The sequence below is a fragment of the Rhinolophus ferrumequinum genome, chromosome 10 (assembly GCF_004115265.2).
Source record: "Rhinolophus ferrumequinum isolate MPI-CBG mRhiFer1 chromosome 10, mRhiFer1_v1.p, whole genome shotgun sequence".
Classification (NCBI taxonomy): domain Eukaryota; kingdom Metazoa; phylum Chordata; class Mammalia; order Chiroptera; family Rhinolophidae; genus Rhinolophus; species Rhinolophus ferrumequinum.
Window position 1 is genome coordinate 83,624,741 of NC_046293.1, and position 26,038 is coordinate 83,650,778.

Sequence of the window (26,038 nt, forward strand, 5' to 3'; positions counted from 1 at the left end):
CACCAGTTATTGGATTTAGGGTCCATATAAATCCAGGCTTATCTCATCTTGAGATCCTTAATACATCTGTAAAGACCCTTTTTCCAAAAAAGATCACATTTACAGGTCAGTTCCTGGTGAAATTATCTTTTGAGGGTTACTATTCAACCAACTACAATTGGTTCTCAACCAAGGGTGATTTTACCCTCCCGGGTCATTCTGCCTGGAAATATTTTTGATTGTCACTAATTGGGTAGGTGTGCTGACATGTAGGGATCAAGGCCAGGGATGCTGCTCAACATCCTAAAGTGCACAGAACAGTCCCCTACAACAAAGAATGATCTGGTCCCTATTGTCCCTAGTAGTTGAGAAACATTGCTTTAGACAATGACTGTTGTGGTAATATACCAATCTGGTTAATGCTAACTATATAGCTAATGCGAACTATATATAAATGCTAACTAAACACTGACAGTGACCTCATAAAACTGGCTGTCTATCACTGAGGGAGGTCGTTACATAATTTAATAAATAACCAGTTGCAATTAATAGAAGTGATATGAAGCAGAATAGTTACCTAATTATTTCATACATGTAAAGTCAGATAGTTTCCAAAGATCTTACGTTCCTAGTTCCACAAGCTTAAAATGAACAGTTTTCATATTTTGATCTTCCTGAAATCTGACATGGATACATTTAACACGTATATTCAATGTGGCATTGGTTCTTTCTTTGCCTTAAAACTATTATTAAATTGATAGTGCGTCTTAAAATATGTTATCTTAGAATCAAAGACATAATATCCTAATATATATTTTCCTTCTAAAAAGCACTGACATAAGTAGATAGAAAGTGCTCTTGAAGTTGTTGTTGTTTGTTTCTTTTTTTCCGGTACAACCTGCAAGGCCTTATTCAGGACATATCAATGTCAATGACAGTCTCTGGAGACGACACCTCGAAGCAGCATTTTAACACATCTCCCAGGTGATTCACCTTTAGATGATCCAGTAAGTGTTCACTTTCCAGATTTGGAGATCACCAACATGAAGAAAATGCTAGGTTTGGAGAGAGGGTTTTCGTCTTCCACTAATTCTCTGACTTTGGGTAAGCTAAATAATCTCTTTGGACATCAATTTCTTCATCCCAATGTTGGTTCTCAAACTTCAGTGTGCATTAAGATTACTTTGACTGATGCAAATATTGTCTCAGAGAATCCACAAGTTCCTAATGATATAAGCTAATAGATGAATAAATAAATGGAAAAGAAGGGACAGCCTCTTCCTTGCGGTCGAATGCCAACCATACAGAAGGAACGGTAGAGTTAGAAAATCATCAGTAAATGCTAAAACTAGTGGTAAAGAATAGGATGTTTATATACATTCAAAGTAATATAGATTACTTATTAATTACCAAGTGAAGATTAGTAACTCTGCAGTAGGTAAACCTGGCAGACATTACCTTAACTAAGTGACCAAAGCCAGTATCACCAACATCGGGACAAAGTGACAGCATGTGCCTCCTGATATGATACACCAGGAAGAACACAATGCCACTTTAGTGATATTCCTGCCAAAAATGCATAACCTATGTTTAATTATGAGGAAACATCAGACAAACCAAATTGAAGGGCATTCTAGAAAATAACTGGCATGTACTCTTTAAAAATATCAAGGTCAAAAAACAGAAAGGCTGAGGAATGCTTCCAGTTTAAAGGAGATTAAAGAGACATGACAACTAAGTACAATAAATGACCTTAGATAGAAAAATTTATATATTTGAATATATACTGTGGATTAGATAACACTAGTATATTAATATTAAATTTCCTGATTTTGATAACTGGACTGTAGTTATGTAAAAAAATGATCTTATTCTTAAGGAATACATACTGAAGTATTTAGGGGTAAAAGGACATGATTTCTCAAATGGTTTTGAGAAAGAAAAAAATAACTTTCTATCTATACAGAGATATAATAATGAAGCAAATTATATCAAAATGTAAAAGCTGATTAATCTGGGAATAGGGGAGTACTTTATACTATCCATGCAACTTTTCTCTAAGTTTATACCAAATATAAAGTTAAATAATTATCCCATTTCCACTCTTTTCTCACTTTTTGGAGATGAATACTGACTATCTGATGCAAAAAATAAAGACATGAAAGAACTAGTAAGAGTAATTGATTAGAATTCAGTTGAAAGATTTTTTTTTTCCTGGTTAAATATTTGTACTATTGATTTTAAAACTTTTTTGGGAGGCACCCAGCACATTCATTCTCAGAAGCTGAGTTCATACACTTGAAAGGAGGTACAACCAATGCAATTAAAGACATTTTGGGGGAAAGTCCTTTGAAAATGTCTTGCAGTAGGGGGGTCTCATACTTTAATGTGCATAAAAATCACCTGGGACATTGTTAAATGCCGATTCTGATTCAGCAATCTGGCACAGGCCAAGCTACTGCATTTCTAACAAGCTTTCAGCATGCTGCTGTTCTGAACACTACGGTTTGAAAATCCATCCTGAGTCAAGAGCACGTATCCTCAGATCCGAGGCTCTTTATTTGTAAAGTTCTTGTGGAACACCCAGCCACACCCATTTCTTTACATATTGTCTATGGCAGAGCTGAGTAGTTGCAACAGACCATACAGCCAACAATACCTTAAATGATTATGATGTGGCCATTTTACAGAAAAAGTCTAAGGAGGACACAATGATTAAGAATCACAGGATCTGGAATCAGAACGTCTGAGTTTGCATTCTGAGTTTGCCACCTATATACTTTCTGCTGTGGGTTAGTCAGCTTCCCTGAATCACTTTCCTATTTCGGGAGGGGATGACAATAATAATAGTGATGATGATAATAATAATAATAATAATAATAATAATAATAATAATATAGGCTTCATAGAGCTGTTGGAGGTTTAAGCAAAACAATACAGGTAGAAAAACTTAGCGTACAAATGTAAGTGCCTAAGACACCTGGGAAGCATATTAAAAGTCTAAATCCCTAGGCTCCACTTCCAGCGATATGATTCAGGAGGTCTAGAGTGGGGCCTGGGAATCTGTGTTTGAAACATACTTCCAGAGGATTCTGGCACAAGTGACCCACAAGGCCACACTTGGAGGCAAACATTTAGTAAGTTCTTGTGTTCACCACGTGTTCATGCCCACTCCCCCCAGTTCCTCCCTTCTCCTCCTCCCTCTCGGCATTATCTTTATTATCCCCAGGCAAGGGAAGCTCTGTCTTGCTACCCTGCATCCTCTCTGACTCCAAAAGCTCCAAATCAACTCGACCCAAGTTTGCTTTCCAACTTGTCCCCACCATTCCAGCCTTAGACTTTTGTCCCTAACTTACCAATAACTCTCTGGAATGGATCCTTGCATGATTATGACTCCCACCCCCCAACCTTGCATGTCTGTTATTGGCCTCCCTTGACTCCATCTTAAGATGGTGCTCTGCAGTTTCAACTTGGCTTGACCATCATTTAGTTGGAGGAACTGGAGAAGACATTGGGTGTGCGTAAGGTGGTTCCCATTGCCATTGCCTGAGGACAGTTGATGGAGCAGCTGAATGTCTGGTCCACAGGGGACCTAAGAAGGTTATTGTGGTTTCTCAGCATACGACCTCTTGTTTTGAAAGTACTATGCCCTAGAAGTAGCAGCTTCAAAGTGTTTTGAAAATCATTGTTATTCATATCTTACTTTATCATATATATTCACAATATAACAGCAGACTTTGCAAAAGGTTTCTCAACTACTCTTTCACCCCTACCCGCCCACCTACAAACACACAAATAAAAAACCTCACCGATTTGAACAGATTTGGAGATTTCCGAACAAAGAAAGCTGTAAGATGAATATCAAAACGCTGAATGTCACAGTTTCTTAAGAATGTTTTTTACCTGTCAAAAATTCAGTGGTATCTAGTAATTTTTCTTTATGTACCAGTAATTAGTTTAGCAATTTAAAAAATCAGACACTGAGTTTTTCGGAGTAGCCTCAAATTACCCTTTGATGTCCCAATTATTGGAGGAATAAAAAGTGTCATTTCTGAAGACATAGTCAGAGAATGTGAAAGCTCATGTTTGAGCTAGTTGAAAATCACATTTTAGGATATTTTTTACAGTTTAGAATTTCTTTTGCTGAATTACCTTTGGCCCCTGATTAGACTATTCTCAGGGTTGTGATTTTCTTCCCCTTATACAAACTCTTTCGGGTAGAACACAGTACTTAATGAAAGTCTGAGATATTTTGCAAATGCTTTGAGATTTTTTTTCCTGTATAATGTAAAAGAAAATGAAGAGTCTTGTTTATCTCATCTTATCTGCAGTCATAGAGATTGCTATTACTTTAAGGAACTATACATACAATTTTGACTGAAATTCATTTAACCAAACAAAAATGGTTACATTTGGTTATGATTTTTTTAAAAAATATCGTACTAGTTCGTTTTAGCACAGGATGTGGTTGTATACATTTCTTTTTCACTTTTAGCACCATGTTGAATTATAAATTATTCTCATTTTTTTCTCTGTCTATAGTCTCCCCTCTACCTCATTCTATGGGCATAATAGTGTATTGAAGAAAAGATGTAAAGATTAAAAGTTGGAAAAATAGAGACAGTGGTGTTAAGGATGATGAGAACATGGGAAATAAATTAATCTTGTATTTGCACATTTAAAAAAAAATCCTAAAATCCCAAACATGAATAAATAGAAACAAATCAGTATTCTTTTAAATCTAACCAAAAAACTTGCTGTCACAGCAATGCTACTATGTATTGATTACTTTTCACCAGGCTGTGTGCTTAACAATTCATTCACTTGCTCATTCATTCACTTTTTCAGTAATAATAATAGTAATAATAACAATAAATGTTTTTTGAGGCCATGTCCCATCCACTCTCTTAGTACAAAAAGCTGGGAGGAAAAACGAAGTTCCTTCTTCCATGAGAGAAGACATCCTATCTTGGAAGAGAGACACTAAAGCATAGAAACAAATACGTAATTTGTTATGTGCCATATAAAAGGGAATGGAGAAAGAAGAGGTAAGAGTGTCATCTTAGGTAGGCAATTCAACAAAGGCTATTTAAGAAGTTGGAGTTTGAAGGCAGTACAAGAGAGAGCCTTGAGAATATCTAAGGGAAAGAGTACTTTGGGCGGAGGGAGGAGGAAATACAGATATTCCAGGGAAAGTATGGCAGACAGTGTGGCTCTAGTGGAGCAAGCAAGTGGGGAGAATGCTAAGAAATTAATCAAGGAGGTGGGTGGGAAGTAAATCACATAAAGCCTCAATGTCATGATAAGAACTTTGGAATAAATGAGAGATACGGCAAGCCATTGGGAGGCTTTGAACAAAAGAGGGACATGAACTGAATTCAGTTTGAAAAGGACCGTCATGTTGATATGTTGAGAAAAAAATTGTGAGAGCATGAAAGAGAAAATGGGAAAACCAATTAGAAAATGTTTGCAATTATTGTCTAGGTTGAGAGTGATGGAGACTGCATAACTATTTATCAAACCCGTTTCCTCTTCTTCCAAGGCACACAGCTAGACTATATTTCCCAGCCTCCTTTGTTGTCAGGTATGACCATCTAACTGACTTCTGACTAATGTTTTGTGAGTAATGTGACAAATGCCACTTCCAGGCCTGGTCCATAAAATCTCCCATGTGCAACTCTCCATGTTCTTTTGCTTCTGCAGCTTTGATGCCAAGGTTGACTGTTCAGAGCCACAAGGATGAAAGAGGCTACATCCCAGAATTGCTGCTTAGATGACAGCTGCCTATTGACCAGAGTGTAAAACAAACTTTTTTGGTGTTGAAACACTGAGGTATTCTGATGCACCATCTGCTATTACCTAAACTGAGAAGTGATTGTTGTTTTTCCTTGGACCAAGGTGCTAGAGGTGAAGAAGACGAGGAGTGGTCAAATTCTACATATAGTTAGCAGAGTAACGTGATTTTCTGAGGATTTGGATGTGGTATGAAAGGGATAGTGGAGCGAAGGATGATTTGAAAGTTTTTGCCTTGAACATTTGAAATAAGGAATTGCCATTCATTGAGATGGAGAGGTTAGAGGAGGCATAGTTCTATAGGGTAGAAAATTGAGACTATAATTTTGGACATGTTAAGATTGAGATGCCTGATGTATCTTCATAACTGTCTTATCATATAAACATTGTTATCTTTATTTTTAAGATGAGTAAGTAAAGGCTTGCTGAGGCAAATGATTTGCACAAGGGGATGTGTTAGGACAGGAATTTGAATCCAGTTCTCTGTGACTCAGCACTTGAAGTAAGCACTTAACCACTCACACTGTCCTTTCCCCAAATGCATCAAGAGAGCAAATCTACCCAAATACTTTAAATATATTTAGCAAATAAACACATCACAATGAGGTGGTACTCCTGGATCTGGCTAATTTAAAGAAGAAAAGGGAAGAGGAGAGAAAAGAGAGGAGGGAGGAAAGTATTCGTAAAAATGATATAAAAAGTACCCTGTTTTAGAAAAGCAGAATTGCTGTGCATTTCTCTTTTGCCTTCTCTGACATGAAAACTTCCTCTTATCTGAAATGGGATCCATTTGCCTTGAGGAAAATTAGGATTGTTATAGCAGGAATGCAAAGAACAGGTTGGAGTAAATATGATGTCCTTAAGATGTAGAATAGAGTATTTCAGTGTGCTTAGCAAGACAGAGTTTTAAAAGAAGGACTTTGCAATGAGCAAAGGATTTATTTCTAAACTCGCTTATCTACCATTAATATTAAAAGGCAGGTCTCGCCTACTAGATCATGGAATTTCTTCTGGAGCATAGTGAGAATGCCTCTTCTACCATTTAGACTGTGAGGTTTAGCATCCATAGGCAGAAAAGTACTGTGACTTAGGAAAAGTCAATGCTAGAGAAGAATGAGGAGAAAGTCCACTACTTCTACTCTGTATAATGGTATATGGGAGGAGAGTAAAAATCAAAAGAGAGTAAAGAAACCTGATATCTACACCTAAATCCTAGCCTCAATTTCTTCCCTTGGGCTAGAATCTTGACCAAGGGAGAGCATGGTAAATTCATTTTGATGTAAATTCATTTTGATGTGTAAGGCTGTCTTTAAAGCATCTATCTTTGTGGACTACTTCATCAGGATAACCTGAGGGAAATTGGTTATAGATTTTTAGATAGAGCCCAGCTTGAGGCACGGGGCTGTGTCCAGCATGCTGTAATGATAGATGGAGGTGACTCAATAGATGAGCCTGAAATAGTTCCCTTGTTTGCTGGTAGCCTAAGCAGCTGTGCAGGGACTTTAAATTTCCCCACATGCCCTGATGAGGTGAATAGAAGTCCCAAGAGCATGGGGGATCAGCTGAGTCCCGTAGTTGGAACAATGAGAGCGCAGAATGCAGGCGCATTGCTCCTGGATTCTGCACTCAGAACTTAGATATATTCTAAATGATAACCCAGGAGGAACCAGTCTTATCTCAGCTGATAATAATCCAGAAGCCAGACCAGATTAGCAACTTCATGGTAGGAACCTATGAAGACCTTCTGACAACTGCAGATTAGAAGTCCCCCCTAAGTCTATCGAATTGTACTGTCACCACCCTCCCCGCCCATACACAGATGACATCTTGAGGATGAGCAAGGAGAAGCAAAGAAAAATCTGAAAGACTGAGACATTACCTGAAATACAGTGAGTCATTCAAAAGAAGTTATTTGAATGGAAACATATTGGGACACCATTATTTAAAATCTGTCTCATCTCCCAGTGGGGTTAAGGTTCAGGAGAAAGAGTTGAGCAGTTATAGAAAAGCAAAAACGTGTTTTGTTTTTTTTTCTTTGCCCACTTAATTCTCTATGCAAGGTAAATTTATGGCCCATTCCACCTTTGAGTTTTTATTCAAATGGTACTTTTTCTCAGTCTATAAAGACAAGTGTGTAAATAGAGAGAATTGTCTACACCATTGTCCAAGGAAATTTTAATTAATTTTTTTATTGAATGTTTAGTTTTTGTTGTTATTTTGTTTTATTTTAACTTGAATGCATCAGGGAATTAACGAATCCTTAGTTAAACCTCAGAAAGTGTTTCCAACTAACTGTGGTAGCGAGCTAGTGAAATAAAGAAATCCATTCTTGTGAGAAAAATGTACAAAGGAAAGACCATAAATCACCATGCATTTGGTACCTTCTGCCCCTCTCCACTCACTCATCCCTGATTATTGTTGCTCAAACTCTTCTCTTTCTGGATTTTCTTGTTTTTGCTCCTGGAGCCCTGCCAGAGAGTCTAAATTTGCTGTTTGCTAATGGCCCTTGTTTTTTGGATCTGCCATCAACCACTTGATAAGGCTTCAAATTTCACTACTTCCTGTTCTTAGGGGAGAGAGAACTTGAGACTGTCTTTTAGGTCCTCTGGAAGAACAGAGTGAGAAGTAACCTATCTCACACCACTAATATCAAAACCTCTAAAACTGGTCTACAACAATGGTAAGGCCTTTCCAGAACCAGCTCCCATGGGGAAGAGCTCCAAAATTTCATGACAGTAGTGGTTAGACCTTGGGGGTGCCACTTTCACAAGACTATAGCAGAAACAACAATAATAAAATTGTCACGAGAGACAAGCAACAAGTAGACAAAGGAAAATTGACCGGAGTCCAAGGGCTAGCTTTCAAAGTAAAATAAAAATTAAAAGACCTCTCACCTAAGCAAAAGAACAGAAAGGTAGATTTTATATAAGAAAAGTCAAATTCCAGCTATTCCATCTGATTTCATGCAAACTTCAGAAGTAGAAACATTTTTGTAATTAAAAAAATAAATCTGTTGTGGTGCTATTTACATTTTACCCTGACTTAAAAAATATTATAAAAATTGTCAAACATATGCAAAAGTAGAGAGAAAAGTACAGTAAATCCCCAAGTGCCTGTTATATTAAAAAAACAAAATAACACACAAAAATACTCCCACCTTAGAATTGGAAATATGCCTAAGACCCCTGAATTTTCTCATATTTGGGAAGAATCCCAGTTATATGATATCTGAAATGCACAAATGTTTTGTGGTTGTTCCTGTTAATGTTCTTAGAAATCTAACTTTCTTTCTAGTTCTTATCTTCCAATTTTTTAAATTGAAATGTAATTGGCATATAGCTTTATAGTAGTGTCAGGTATATAATATAATGATTTGATATTTGTACATATTGAGAAATGATTACATTAAGTCTAGTGTTAACATCTGTCACCACACATAGGTACAATTTTTTTTTTTCTGGTGATGAGAACTTTTAAGTTTCTCTTAGCAACTTTCAAATACGTAAAACAGTATTATTACCTATAGTCACCATGCTGCGCGTTACATCCCCAGGAATTATTTATTACTGGAAGTTTGTACCTTTTGATCACTTTTACCCATTTTGCCTACCCTCTACCTCTACCATTTTTCACCCCTTTTTCTATATAGCAGGAGGAAAGCACCCAAGTAGGACCCACTAAACTTGGAGACAATGCAGGGTCAGGCTGCCGTCCTGTGTTCACTACATAGCTGTTCATTGTGGCTCCTCCTGTACTTTTATGAGGGCAATTAGCTAGGTCATCCTGGAATTCTAGAAGGATTCGATTCTGTTCCTCCCAACCCTTCTTTAAGGACTAAAATTTTAACCAGGTTCTGAGAATCCATGTGCTGACTCTATTGCATTATAATACATTTTAGGGTATTGAGCCATTCTGTATCTTCCTTTGCTTAAGTAAACTGATCCTTTTTTTTCGTACTAGGCAAATGATAATTACAGCTGATATTTATTGAAAATTGACTGCTTGCTAAGTTCTTTAGGTGGGTTTTGCAATTTAATTCTCACATTAACCCTATGAAGTAGGTAGTATTTTTAGCTCCATTTTACTGATGAGGAAATTGAAACATGGATAGCTGATTACTTTATCCAAGATTTAAAACCTATAGAAAGTGACACAGCTGCATTTTGGACCCAGGCAGGCTGACTCCATAGTGGAAACTCACAGACACAATGTTGCAATGCCTCCTATACAGGGAAGCACTTGGCTCCATACTTAACAAAAAGTCAAAAATAACTAGTAAACAACTGGTTTATTTACCTTTAAAAAATGCATTTCTGATTTTTTATTATTTCTTGTTGTAGGCCGATTCTCAGCTTTCACAAATGGAACACATTAGTTTTTGTTTTTAAAGTTTATAGCACATTCTCATATAATGCATGGTATACTGATAGGCTTCTAATGGATTATGAATTTGTTCTTGAAGTCTTCATTTTTTTAACAACTTTATTGAGATATCTTTGACATATAGTGTTCCTAGAGTCTTAAATATTAAATATTAAAATTAATATTAATAAAATTTAAGTATTCAAATTAATTGGAATCTAGAGAAAACTGAGTTCTTGTTTTCAAACATTCATAAAACTTGAATATAATCCCTAGTGAAAACGGATAATTGACAGCCCTCCTTCAATAGTTGAAGAAGTTGGTTGTCCTTGGAGCATTCATTTTTGTTCATTTGCTATTGTACATGTCAGGTTGCTCCAGCTCCAATTTTGTAAAAATGTTCCTAATTTCCTAGCCTTGATGGTAAAACTATAGACCATTAATTCATCAAATAGTTTTTGAGTGACTACTCAGTGCTGGCTGGTCTCTCACTTGGAAGACAATGATGAATGAGCACAGCCTTTCACGTAAGTTTATAAGACAAGTCAAGGAGTGGGGCCAACTATTAATTAAAGTGCAATGTGTAAAGTGCTATAATAGAGATACATACAAAGCTCTAATGCACTGGAGTAGCATGAAGGAGAGAAGGAAGGGAAGGACATCATTTACTCAAGGACTGGAAAATTAGGAAAGGATTCAGAGAAAAGTTGCCTTCTCTCTCTCTTTTTAGACAACATAGTGATTGGACATTTACACTCTTCACACAGTGATAACCCTAACAAGTCTACTACCTGTCTGACAAGAGGTGCCTTCTCTTAAAGGTAGAAGCTGTTTTTTAATTGAAGGATAGTTGAGTACTGATCAGAAGGAGGTGGATGGTGGTGGGTGTGTGATCAAGGACCATTCCAGGACTATAATGAAAAGGCATGGGAACCAAAGACTTTGTGTGTTCAGGAAATCATAAATAGTTGGGTTGGGCTGGGACATCACACTGAAAGCAGGAGTGTGGTAGGAAAGAAAAATGGAAAGGTAAAGATAGGTCAGTGGGTGTGTGCGAAGGGTGGCATGCTGACAGATATATGCTCTACACTGTTGATGCTAATAAAGGATTTTAAATGACATACTGACATGATCTTTGATTTTTAAAGACAGCTCTGGGAGCAGAATCAGTGGTGATCCTTGAGTGGAGAGAGACCAGTTATGCCAGATGCCAAGTCTAGACTTGACATAATGTTCAGTATTTACAGTGCTAAAGATCATCTTAGCATGCCAGCATTTACAATGTAGGGATTGTCATGCATTAAACGTGTCTGCTCCAGACCCAAAACACTTGCAGTATATATTAACTAACAATACAGATTTCTCTACATGTGAGAAAAAAGAATCGAGCAGTTTCCTTCATGAGAAAAGTTGAAACAAAAGAATAAGACATGCATGAAGAGCTTTGTATCAAACCAAACCTTATTGTTAGTAACTCTAAGAAGGCAACATCTCAGGCTATCAGAGATTATAATTTCAGTTTTGTGGAACATCAAAATAATATATCAGATTAATACATTATTCATCATTTAATTCTGTCTTGACACATTCCATCTGATGATATTAAACTATACACTTTGAAGCATACCTTTTCATTTTTCTCTAAAGTTATTTACTTAGCTAAAGGAATCCACTATTTCCATAGCTAAAAGAAAATAATAAATTGGCTTTCATCTGAGAAAAAGTCCATTCTTATTCTAAATCCTAGCCAAGGATCCCCATAAATAATGCCAAAGACTGCTTGATATTTCATCTTTCACCTGCATACTCAATTTTCATGGATTTAACTATAAACCTTTAACTATTACTTACCACTAGCTTTTTAACAGAAAACTTCATAGTTAAAAGCATTATATAATGATTTCAAAGTACAGTTCCATAGGTAAAAAAAAAAAAAAATGAGTTTTTCACCTTTGGAACAGCTAAAATGTGTTTGTGGAAAAGTACATAGATACAGTCATATATCATACAGCAGTAGGAGATATAGTTATGTGCCAAGAATGGGAATTATAAGATCAGGAATTGAAGAGAACAAAAAAGGCTAAGACTACTGCAATAGACAGCAGCTGTGCATTTTACTTTGACATTTCCCATTGTGCCTAGATAATGGACTTTGTTTACAATAGAACATACTTATCCTACCAGGGCAAAGTAAGAAAGGAACAATTAGATGTCCCGTGACGGGTGGAGGCAGGATGAGGAAGGGTAGAGGTCCTGGCTGAACATACAGAGGTGCAAGGCTGAAAGAAGCTGTAAACTGAGAAGAAAGGAGGTAGGTAGAAGAGAAGGAGTAGGAGTGGGTAGGTCTCTTTGGAAAAGGGATTAAACAGGATGAAAATGTAAATACATATCCAAATCCACGATGGTAGATGTGGGCGTGTTTGTGGGCAACGTTCCTCTTCTAGAGGTTCTGCCAAAGGGCAAAGGAAGAACTTTCTGGAAGCTGGCTATCAAAGGGTTTAGATTCAATTCAAATTTAACTATGTTTATTGAAAGTCAGACATCTTGCAATGAGCTTTCAACTAGCTTAATTAACTAATCAAAATTTTACAATAATTCCATCAAGTACAAATTAAATCAAATGGTTTTATAGATCAGGAAACCAAATCTCAGAGAAGTTAAGGGACTCACCTAAGATTAAAGAGATGATAATTAGAGGAGTGTGGATTCCAATCCAGGACACTCTCCTGGTTGGGATGGGCCCCTCTCATGTCCTCCCTCTGAAGGTGCTACTTCTCCCTGTTTTATTCCTTTCCTGTGACTCAATGGAAACAGAAGCTGCAAAATACACATGGTCAGGGTGATTGGCGTGGACGGCTCTTTGTTTACCAAGTCTCAGGAAGCAAGTCAGAGCCGAAGGGCCAACCTGGTAGCACCCGGGTGGATTAAGAGATGAAGTAGAATCCAGAGAGGGTTCAGTTCACTTTGGTACAAATGTGCTTGTTGGCGCTGCTCTTCTCTCACCTCCACTACTCTTGGAATTTAGGTGAGCAACACACATGAGCTCTGAAAGCTCTGTTGGTGCTCTGGAGTCAAGGAAATGAATATTCAGAATGATAGTTTGACAAATACTGCTCATTTAAGAATATTGCTCATTTAAGAGTTAGGTCTGGCCCAGACCAAGCTGAATCAAGAAGCGTTTTGAGAATAGTTGCAAGATTCACTCTAACAACACTAATAGTAATAGCAGGTGTACTAATAGTAGTGATAGTGGTAATAGTAGTACTAGTTGTGGTAGTAGTGGTGGTAGTGTTAATGGTGGCAGTAGTGATAGTTGTGGTAGTAGCAGTAGTGGTGATGGTGGTGGTGGTGGTGCTAGTAGTTATAATAGGAGTCATAGCAGTAATAGTAGTTTAGTAGTAGCAGTACTAGCTCACTGTCGTGCAGGGGACCCTGCTCGCTGCGCCATTTGTCGTGCGGGGCGTCTTGCGGGGTCTCTGGTCCCGCTCCCCACATAAGAACGCAGGACATGGTGAGGCCAAAAAGGAACACTCACGGAGCCATAGGTAGGGGAGTCATACCACTATACTCTCGCTGACGGCTGGGTTGGAGACACAGGAAGCAGGAGCCACACTGTCCACAACCCGCTGTCCACTTGTCTCTGCCAACCCACCTCACTTGCTAACTGCAATCCGCTCTTGCTAGCTCAGCCACCATCTTCTTGCTAGCCCCCATTTCCTGCTGGTGTAGCCACAGCAGTTATATTAGTGGCCAATGGCTCACTGATTACAGCTGACGGCCAACTAGCCACAGCTGATGGCCATACAATCACAGTTGATGGCCGTTTACTACCTGAGCCAGCACCTTTCCACGTGAGGCCGAGAGCCTGGAAACTGCTCTCTGGGGCTCTGTTCCCACACTCACACATATATAGTGCTTACCATAGAGAGGCACTGTTCTAAGAATATTGATGTAACACTCATAACTCCATAATACCTACCTCATAACTCCAGGAGGTAGGTGCTATTATTTTCCGCATTTTTTAGATAGGAATAATAGGGAAAAGAATAATTGAGTAACTGCTAAAGTCACAAAGCTCATACCAAACAGAAAAAGGATTCCTACCCAGGCAGTCTGGTTCTCCAATCTGCACTCTCCACCATTAAGCTATACTGATAATAACAACAATTTAATTATTGATAAATTATGATCATTTAAATAATAACATTTTAAATATTTTAATAATAAGTTAAAATTCTTTATAATAATAATTTTTAAAACAATAACAATAGTAATCATTAAATAATAAAACTATAGCATTGATTAAATTTCAGGAGCATATTTTGTTTAATCCTCATGACAGTCCTTGAAGCTAGACATTATGATGTTCATTTTACAGATGAGGAAACTAAATAAATAAGTCACTTGGTATAGAGGTATAGAGCTCTAAGGAGAAGGGGTGGGATTTGAACCGTATAGAGTAAATCTAGAACCGAGGCCCTTAAATATATCCCTTTTAACAATAAGACTTTGAGATATTAATATTATGCTATGCTATCTGAATAATAATCAACAAGATGTGCTGTCTATCTATGGTATGATTAGCATTACTTCTGTGGAAGACAAGTATAAGACACTATTTTAATGTGATTGGAAACATACGTGAAATAACAGCAAGGGCTGACAATGGGCAATTAGAAGCCCCACTGAGGGACTAAGAGTAAAGCCCATCGGAACTGGGATGAAGAGGTTATGGATGAGGGCCATTTGGATCTATGAAGACATGATGGATTCTCTCTCTACTGGTTCATTCACTTAAGCTGGATTGCCCCCCAAACTGTGTGAATGTCAAAAAGGCAGTGGGACAATCCACGCAGTTCAGTTTTCTCCATGATGGATTCCAATTGCGCTGGCTGACATCTTCAGCCATTGTCAAACTTCAGCGTATGGGCAGCCAGTCCAGGGACAGCGGCTCACCACCTCCTCCCTACCGCTAAATTGGCTCAAACTTCAATGTGTGTGGAAACACCTGGGGAACTCATTATAAATGTAGATTCCTGGACTGAGTGTTTCTCTCAGTCAGTTTGGGATGGCTCAAAAAACCTTCTATTTAAGAAATATGAGCATGTTTCTGAATCAGATCATGCTCAGGACACATTTGAGAAAAAATCCAAATGCTTATTTTCACACACACACACACACACACACACACACACACACACAGAGAGTTATGAAGAAAACTCTTTTGTTAAAGGTTTAGATGTGCAGAAGATGGTGAGTTCCATAGCCAGGAGCTAAAACCCTGCAGGGATGATTTGGGACCTCTAGTGACTTTGTGTAGGAACATTCTCTAACTGTATGCTCTCCGGCTTCCATTTAGTTATCCAAAGCTCCAGCTTCTGAACCTTGAAAGTCTGTTACGAAGACACACTATGTTCGCCCTCACATTGACAGAGTCAAAGGAACAAGGCATTTCCAGTAGAAGATGGAGGGTCAAATCTTGTTTCTGTCCATTATTTCCTGTGGGACTTGGGAAAACGTTATTCATGCATTCATTCAATCGTGAAATATTTTTTGAGCATCACTTCTGTTCTAGGCATTGTGCTAGGAGCTCAAAAAAAATTTTTTTTTTTTTTTTGGGGAGCTCAAAATTTAATGATAAACAAGGGAGACAAGGTCCCTGCTCTTAGAAAGTTCACAGTCCAGGCACAGAGACTAACGTTTTTAATTAATTATGACTGTGGTAAATGCTATAAGGACTTAGAATATTTTTAGGTACTTTGAATAGTTATAAAAGGGGGTATCACCTAGCCTGGAGAACAGCATAACTTGGCATTTCAATTTCTTTATTTAAAATATGGGAATGATATTTCTTGCTTCACATAATTGTTGTGGGGATAAAATGAGTGAATATATCAGAAAATGCTATATAAAAGCAAAAGTACATACTTTTTAAAACTTAGCCTGGTGATTTCTAGGACATGCAAATGTTCCTGATAATCAGCTTCAAATCTGCCTTTACTGCACAGCAGTAATCTATACAGGTTCAGTTACTTTCTAGATATTAAAAATCTTAGTAGATGGCTGGTAATGGCTGTGAGACTGTCTGGTCAGAGGGAAGGCCATGTATAGAAAGGGAGTTAGGATGAAAAGGCAAAAGTGATAGCCTTTTCCTCTCCTACCTGTGTGCATATTGCCTGATAAAAACCCAAACTAATGTTTTATAAACGTCATTATTTTCATGTCATTTAACTATATTTCACAAGTCATGCAAGAGTATACTTACAAGTACATGTCATCCAATAATCTTTTAAATCTTTTAACACCTGATTTGACTTTTAAATTTTATATATTAGGAAAAAAACATTTTCTGATGAAACATTTTTGACTATGTATTTTGAATCCAGGATTTTAACATGTCTGGAAGATAGAAATGTTGCAGAAGGCAAAAAGATTCATGTCCCTCTATTTTATAACTTCATGTTCAAATCCAGAAGCCAACCTAAGTATTTTTTTCTTGATAGTAATTAAATATTACAGTGGACACTTCTGCCTGAAATAATTTATTCAACTTGGAATTCATTACTATGTCCTCAGATAGAGAAACACAGTGTTAAAATTCCTGAAAGGCCAGATTTCCACACGTGTGCTTTATTCTTCTAATGATGAAAGAAAGAAAATCCTTTGTTCCTTTAAACAGAAGGAGTTCAGCTTTTCAAATTGCAGGGTCCTTTTTATTACTACATTAAGTAAGTCATTCTGCCGAAATCTACCTTAGTTATAGGACCTGGTTTACAGTTGGGAATAATAGCCAGCATAGTAGGAGAGAGAGAGAGAGAGAAAGAGAGAGAGAGAGAGACAGAGAGAGAGAGAGAGAGAGAGAGAGACAGAGACAGAGAGATTATACTCACATCTAAATGGTTTATTGCAGCAATCTTCCACTTTGAGTTTATGAAACAAAGTTTTGTACTTAAGCCCCATTGCTTATTTCTATCAATATATATATGTATCTACAACTAGCTGTAGCTATAGTTCAATCAAGGAGATCTTTCTTGAGTTTCTATTGAGGTTTTGTTTTGTTTTGTTTTGTTTTTAACCTGTATATACCTAAAACCACATTTCTGGGTGTGATTTCACAAAGAAAAAGTCTGAGCTTTCAGTTTCTCTTTGAGAAAACCCAGTACCTATATCAGTTCATCTCATCTTTGGATCCCAAACAGCTACTGGGTTCCTTGGATACCAAGAAAGAAAGAGAAGCATTAAAAAATGCCAAGGGTTCTCCCTCACTTGGTTTATTTACTTCTTTCCTTTATTTTCCTACTGGCCCACTGTGATCTTGGTGATGGCTGATTCAGGGAGAGGATGATGCGTGCTGCTGTCAAACCAATTGCGCGGAAAAAGAAGAATTAACATGTTCTTCCTTCAAAACGATTATTCCATGGCTCCACATTCATCATCTGGCTTGTCATGACCAACTCTTCTTAGCCCATTGCAGGGCGACCTTGTTAGCACTGCCTGAGCACTTCCTGCCACAGCAGCTGCCTGCAGGCCCCCTGTGTGATGCAGGCTAATGAGGTCTGAGTCATCATTAGGCTCTCACCTTTCTGCCACCAGGCTCGGAGGTGCTAGAGAAAGGCCAAGAGCCCACCGTCAGACATGTGTCCATTGACTAAAGGGGAATATCCTCATCTTCTCGATGAGATCATCCACCTGACCTGTGCTGAATGATTGTCAGACAGTCAAAAGGCCCCAAGCCTGTGATAAATTCACTTACAATCTGGGGGTAAATTTATCATCCAAGACAGCCTGTGTTGCAGACTGAATGTGCATATCCTTAGCAGAAGAGGTAGCCCTCGGATAACACAGCATGTCCCTGGAGCATCTTTTTTATTATTCCGGGAGATGTAAAACCTTTTATAGAAAAACGAATGGGCTTGCTTGATGTCTATTGCCAAAGTTGGGTAAATCTTCATGGTGAAATAAAGAAACTTCAAAGAAATTTTGCATTTGGGCAAGGCCGTCATGTTCCTTCTCTCAACCTCTTCCCCTAATCCCCCAAAAACTTTCCCTTTCCCCTGCTGCTCCGGATAGTTCAGTGGGAAAGTTTGAACAGAACATCCTAAGACAGTGTTTTCCAAACAGTGGGTCATGACCCATTAGTAGATTATGAAAATAAGCTTACTGGCTCAGAACTAACATTTAAAAAATGAAATAAAGAAAACCTGGGTTGCAATGAAATGCACTGCTTATGGAGGATCATGGAAAAAAAGGTTTCAAAGCTGCTACCCTAAGTGACAAATTTCTATAACTTCTTCCTATATATAAACTATCATTTTAAAAATCCTGAAGATGATGAAAACAAATATTTTCTAATGACTGACATTGGCCACATCTGATGAACAGGGGCAATAAGAATAATATGCTTACCCTAAACTCAGGCTTGCCATCACATTATTTTTTCTTAAAGCAACCTCTACAGTCTCATGGTGGAATTGGTTTGGGGCGTGTGTGTGTGTGTGTGTGTGTGTGTGTGTGTGTGACAGAGACTGTATGTCTGTGTGTTTGTGCATGGGAGTATTTAATATGTTTCCTATGGAGAGGAAAATATATAGCTAGAAAATGAAGTATTTGGACTTTTTTTTAATTATTTCAAGGCTTTTCAGTTGCATGATTTCTTTAAAAACTGACGTATAGCTTGTTTGAATATTGGTATCTAAATCATGTAATTTCTCTTCCAGATGTCTCATTTATTTGCGTATTTCTTTTAAAACCTGTGTGTATCACCCCAACATACAAGAACATTGCTATATGTTAGAATCATCTGTTTCTATGACCTTTGCCTTTATTGATTTGTTTTCTTTTCCCTATTTTTAATGTTGCCTTTGAGATTAAAGTCATTTTTCTTCTACAGTAGTAGGTGAATGGTGACTATGCTGCTGAGAAAGAGAAATTTTAATAAGAAAAAAAAGATGAGTGTCTCCATTGGGTGTTCTTTTTTTTTTTTTAAACCTATTCAGAGAGCGATGAGACATAAACACTGTGCTGTCTACCTTGCTACCTTGCTCATAAAAACAAAGGTTATCTATCAGGAACAAAAAAACGATCTGAATAATTCTGACATTTACTGAGCACTTACTATGTACCTAGCACTATTCTAAGCACTTGAGGGGTATTATCTCATTTAATTCTCACATCAAACTTAAGCGAGATGCATTAATATTATTCCAATTTCTGTGAAGTTGAAACTGAGATTTAGAGGGGTTAAGTAGTTTTCCCAAAGTACCATAAGTAGTGAGCAAGGAATCCCGAGAGGTATAATGACTCCACTGGCCTCTTCCCAACCACTGACTTCTTGCTAAGACTTAATAACTATACTCTACCTCCTCCCATGAAAAAATAAATAATGCAAATCATAGATAATACTTGTCATGTTCAATTCAACAAATATTTATTGACTGCCTACTATGTGCCAGGGTCTATGCCAGGTGCTAGGAATATACTGATTAGTTGAGTCAGAGATAGTAAATCTCTAGTGTGTAGTAAAATACGCAAAGATATATGTTTCCCAGGCCCAGTTTCAAGCATAGTTCTCTAGGAACTATAGCAGTGATTGGGAGGGAGGAACGGGAAGAAGAGAAGCATTCTGTGAAGTCAATTTTAAGAACTTTAATATAGCAGCAACTTATAAGTGCACCACAAATTAATTTTGTAACCAGCATTCAGTTATTCCTAAAACATTATCCCTAAGAATTATATGACTGTGATGGAATTTTACAGCTTACTTGCTTAGCTTCATTACAATATTAAAGTGGGTAATAAGCTAGCTTTTTTTTTTTTTTTTTTTTTAAATATATATAACATCTTGTTCCCTTTTCTAGGGCAGTTTGAATGTAGCAAAGAAAGGGATGCCTGTGATTTTCTTTTATCATCTTGTGCGTGGCATGGGTTTCTTCACTACAAAACACAGGCCCACTTGGTTTCTTCCTCTCTACTCCACCACTAGTCACTGGTGTGTGTGGTCACAGGGAGATTCCCGATCAATCCCTTCATTCCTACATAAACTGTGTTTCCTTCCGAAGGCATTGTCCAGCGGATGCAATGTGTAAGGCAGAGCAGATAGTACGCAGCCTCCAGGGTCAGTAGACTCAGGGTCGACTCTAGCTCTGCCTCCTCTTTAATAGCTGTGTGATTTTCAGCAAGTTGCTGAACCTCTTTTTTACTTTTTAAATCTTTACAAAATATTCCAGCCAAACAAAAAATGTATAAGAAATGATACAATGATTATTACCCATATGCTCACTTCTCAGCTTAAAAATAAAACAGAAACGGAGTGGAAGACCCCCTGTGCACTCTGACCCCATTTTCTTCCACCAGAAAAAGGACCATTTTGAATTTGGTGTTTCTCATTCCCACCCATACCCTTAAACATTTACTATGTATGTATTTATGCCTAAGCAATATGTATTATTGTTTGGCATGTTTTGAAAAAAACGTACAGAAATTTATTCTCCTGTGGACATCCTCTGTACCTTGGTTTTTTCATTCAACTTTCTCTTTGGAAGATTTATTTATAAGATAACCTCTTTGAGTGTTAATTTTTTTCATCTGTAAAATGAGCAGAGTAGCTATGTTACTTAAGGTTGGTGTAAAGAATTCTCATAAAATAACAGGGAGACCACGAGTGGCAGAGTATTTGGCACATCGTAGATACTTACGAGAGTGCCATGCCCTCTCTGTTCCTCATGGAACAGTGTTCAACATCTGATGACTCAGAGGGAGCAGCCACTTGGCTTGTTCAGCTGCAATGTGCACGTCACAGTTTGCCGCTACTAACCATTCCATTGGTATCAAAATGGTGCCATGCAGGACAGGCAGGCTGATGGCAAGCATTAGCCTCTGATGTTTCCTGAGAGGACCCCGTCTAAGTGCGCTGCTTTACATAGACGTAGTCATAATTTCCTTCTGGTTCTTCAAAATCACAGTTAGTTTTCTACTAATAGACTATCATATTAATACAAGTGCGTTTTATAGAGGGAACACTCTGAAAATTCTCTGTTAATCAGCCCTGATGAAAATATTACAGAAACATAAACAGTGTAATTTAACGTACTCCACTTCTATTTTTCTCAGCCTATTCTTCCCACACTCTTGTGTACAATTCTCTATTTTTGTTATTTTATATTCAATTGCTTCTGTTAAAGCAAATGTGTCGCAGAGTTGCCAATTATATTATAAATATTCAAATCATGCATTGCTTTCATTGAGATGGTTTTGGTTTTTCTGGAATCCCAACAAATTTCAATCAATCATTCACACTATAAAAACGAGTTAGTTTAGAGATCTTTGAATAATTTATTGGAGTTTTAGGTTTCTTATAACATTTTGCTTAATGTTGGCTGGAGGGATGTCTACACAATGTCAAAACACATGGTAATTCAATCATTTCAGTAAAAAATGCTGTCATTTTGTGAGAGGGAAAAAGGAGAAAAATCAAGCTGATTTTTGAGTTTTGTATAGAATAAACAACTGATTTATTAATGAAATATTTTGTTTTGCTCCGGATTATTTATTTGTTGTGTAAATGTAGGCACAATCACAGAGAATACAAACATTTACTTGCAGTAAACAACAGTAAAAAAGAGAAATTCCTAAATCTCAGTGTAGTAAAATGTGCTGAATCACATACTAACAGTCAATGTTTGGTGGGACAAATAGAGCTTGTACTCCAAAGGTTTATTATTTTCCAATTGAACTTGACTTCCAAGTAAAAGTCAGCATCGAGCCTTCAATGTGAAATACAGAGGATGGCAATTGGTGTAAATCTAATTAATAACCTGTCTGAAAATCCTACTTACACACTGATTAAAGGGAACTACTAGATCTCTAAATTATGCATATAGGCAGAGGAGGTAATTATTACAAAGATAATGCTTAAATCCCCAATTGGTAGCACTTTTCTTGATACTAGCTCAGCCCAAGGTAGATTAATGGTAATTTACAAAACATCCATAAAGAATTATTGCAAAGCTATTAGTTTTGCTTAATTTTTTTTTCCTTTTTGTAATCATGATATAATGTCCTATTGCTAAGGAGATGATACAAACGTCTATCTTATTTACATCAGACATTATTCTTCACAGGTGGTAAAAACTATCTCAAAATCATTCAACACACTATCAAAATATTGATTTTAACTAAATATTTTTAACTGAAAAATTCAGTGAACGTTGGTTGACTTGCCTCCAAGACTTCACAGACCCGATGAGACAGAATTCTTTTCGATAACTGCACAGCTTTCCTCACACCCTTGCTCTCCCCTGCTCTGGTCCACCAAAATAACTGATTGCCTTAGAGGAGTTCAAATGGGTTTCAAATTAATGTGCAACGTGAATCTCAGATATTGTTTAAATAGGTAATTACATGAAAATGAGACCAGTGACTTTGGATGGATTTTCGGCAATAGGCAACACAAAATTATCCTAGTTTTTGAAAAAACTAACATCTTCTTATCAAATTTATCATTACTGTTGACAGTACAGAAATAACTGTAAATTCACATTTTCTATGGGTTATACAGACACTCTTCCCTATGCATAGTACAGGATGGTAAAAATAACCGTGCAAGCTGAAATGTGACCTTTAATATCTTTTGTAAAATATTAAAATTACTGTTAATGTCACTGTTAATGTAACATTATCTACTGTTGGTTATACATGTATAAGGAAATTTAAAAAGCAGTAAAACTAACATTTATTTAGTATACTGTAATTTAAAGCATTAGAAATATTGAGAAGTAAGGTGTTTTCTTTCATTGTAAAAACAACTTATCAAGAGTAGTTTCAACAGTACTTGTCTTATTCTTGTCGTATACCTTATAATATGGAGCAAGTATCATCACACACCTTTCAACATTTTATCTTTTCTACTTTCGTTGTCATGAAATGTCTCTGATATTGTTTTTATAATGTGAAGATTTTTGCTGCTATTTCATCCCCTGGGACACCTTCATCCTTTTGTCACAATTACTTTCCTCATTTATGTTGACAAGTTGCCTTCACTAAGTTCTTCTGGCTACATTTTTAGAGCCTTTCAACTGCAGCAGTGTCGACCTTCCCATGGTTAGCTAATTTCTGCTATAACTCCATTTACATTAAGGTTAAAATTCACTTCCAGGATTACCACTTTGTCTTTCTTTGCTGCATTTTCATCTTTCTGGGCCAATTCCCTCTTTCAATTATTTGTTTTTTAAATATGCCTACATGGATTTATCACTGGGGAACAAAGAGGCTACACAACCCTTTGCTTTTCTATCTAGACATAAACTGAATAGCAGAAGCGTGCTGACCAATAAAGTGATAAATTTTGGAAAAAGTGGTGTGAAGCGATTTTGTTATTTGTTTTGGGGACTGAATAGTGGGCAGTGAAGTTTTGACTTTATTGTATTCCTCATAGCTAACACACCATGGTAACCAAAATTTGAACCATGTTGGTGGGAGATTGGTATTTTAACTAAACTATGGTAACTGAAATTTGTGCATTTTAGAATCATGAAAAGCAAGGACTGCCTGTATTGGATTCCTAAAACAATTGTTGGGGCAAAGATTAGAACTGCCATGAACTGTGTCACACTAGAAGAACCTAGAAACATTTATTTTTGTGTCTCAATTTTAAATTATAAATAAAAGCAATTGTTTCCAGTGTGGAAAATTAAGAAAAACGCTAATCTAATTGCCAGTCACTCCTTAGAATTAATAAATACAGATGTTGATCAAATTTGCAATTGAAATGTTTGGATTGACATACAAACTAATTTTCTTAGGATCATATTTGAGTAATGCACTATTATGTCTAATAGGATTTATCATTTATTAACATAAATAGATACACACAATCTCTTATTCATCCATTTTGCTTAATGTTGTACATAAAACAATGACATTGAACTCACAGGATTAGCTTTCAGATGTAGGAATGAACACATATATGTGTTCATATATGAAACTATAACATTATACACGCACACACACAGAGTCAGCTATGCTGAAATGCTTGTCTGAGGGTATGAATTTGTTCCAGTAAGGAACGATTTGAGCATAATGCAAATTTTGCATTTGATTATGGATGATTTCATGTGAGAGAAACACTACCTAAATGCAGAAAATGGCACCAGATGAACCAAGCTGCATATGAATACACAAAAGGCACACAGGCACACACCTCAAACATCCACCAGCAGTTATTTTATCATGTATGTCATAAGCTACGATCATCCACACCTAGTGTTACAACTTTCTGTCTCGTCTCAGATAATTCTCTACCATTTCACAGTGACTCACAAGCTGCAGTCCTTCTGATGCTCACTTTCACAAGAGACCTTTACGTTCCTTTTGAGATAAAATGCCATAATACTCGGAGTATTTGCATTTATTACGTTTATTAACCATTTAAGATGGAGAAAACTGGGTTGCTGTTTTTATTAGATTCTTATCTCTCTCTCTTTTTTTTTTTTGGTGAGAACTAAAATTATAGTTGGCATTTTCATTGTAGGCTGCAATAACAAAAACAAACAACAAGAAATGTGAAATAGGCTTGGCAAAAGATGATAATTCATCCTTTCCAGGGAAGCAGGAGGTCGGCCAGCAGCTTCCCTGCCACTTGCACTCTGCTGGGTTTTGATCCTTCTTTGGGTTATAGTCTGGATCATTTCCGTTATCTTCTTCTTCCCCTTCCTCATCTGCTTCTCCACCTTCTCCATCATCATCCTCATCATCAATCTTCAATAGCTTCTCCAGTAAAGTATAACATTGATCTTGGGATTATACCAGTTTCAAAGTCTATAACAAGGACGGTTTCAGCATTGTCACCCAGATCGCCACTCTCAGGAACTTCAGAAGGGGCAAAAACATTAAAGAGTCATTGGCAACTGTTTTAGTCACAGTATGGACCGTCCCGCGTCCCTTGTGTTTCTGCTTCTTTTCAATGGTTTTCAAAGTCGCATTCTTCCCTTTTTTCCAATCTATCTGGCACCCTACACAATCCATAATTTCTGGTCCATCAAAAGAATAGGGATCAGAATCATCTGGTTCTGACCTCATTCTACATGTCTTTGTCAACACTCCATTTGCGAAATATTTATTGGGTTCAAAGTGAACTTCTAAGGCAAACCTCATAGGCTGGCCAGCATCTGATAACTTCACTGTAATATCTTTCAAGTGTTTCAGAATAGGTTCGTCATGTTCCTGAACCGTGTTACTGAACAAGTCAACATTCTTAAAAGCAGTCAACCAAAATTCAGGAATTCTGTTGGGGTCTTCCTTTTCTTCCTCCTTTTTCTCATCTTCAGTTTTGGCCTTTTCTTTCAGCAACTCTGAAATTTCATCTTCCTCATCTGGTTTCCATTGACATTCTTCTTCTGTAGGTTCATAAATTGCATTAATGATCTCAAATCACTTCTCAAATAAAGGCTGATAGAGAACAGCGTACTTTCTTTCAAGATCATGAACTTCCTCATAGAACTTGGCTTCTATCTGTGCACATTTTACTAAGATTTTTGAAAGCATTCACTCATCTTTTAATCATCTTAGGCAAGTTGTCAACGTCTGTCATGTTGTAAGAATGCCAAATACAGGTGGGGTGGCTACATGGAGACCAGGAGCCAGGCAGCCAAATGGCGCAGGCAGTGACTCAGGGAAAGGTGGGAGGACCAGGAGGCGACACAGCGAGCAGATGGCGCTAAAAAAGTGGTGCCTATCTCTCTCTCTCTCTCTCTCTCTCTCTCTCTCTCTCTCTCTCTCTCTCTCTCTCTCTCTCTTTTAAATGCATCAATGACATTGATGTGCCCTAACTTCATAAGGCCTGTGGTTTTTATTGTGTGACTTTGCAGTGATTTTTAAAACACACATATCATTTTATATAGATGTGTGT

General features: G+C 37.2%; 1 pseudogene; it reads right to left on the reverse strand.

The window, feature by feature from the left end:
• Window positions 1-24,652: 24,652 nt before the first annotated feature.
• On the reverse strand, window positions 24,653-25,651 carry LOC117028865 (nucleosome assembly protein 1-like 1; annotated as a pseudogene).
• Window positions 25,652-26,038: the final 387 nt, after the last annotated feature.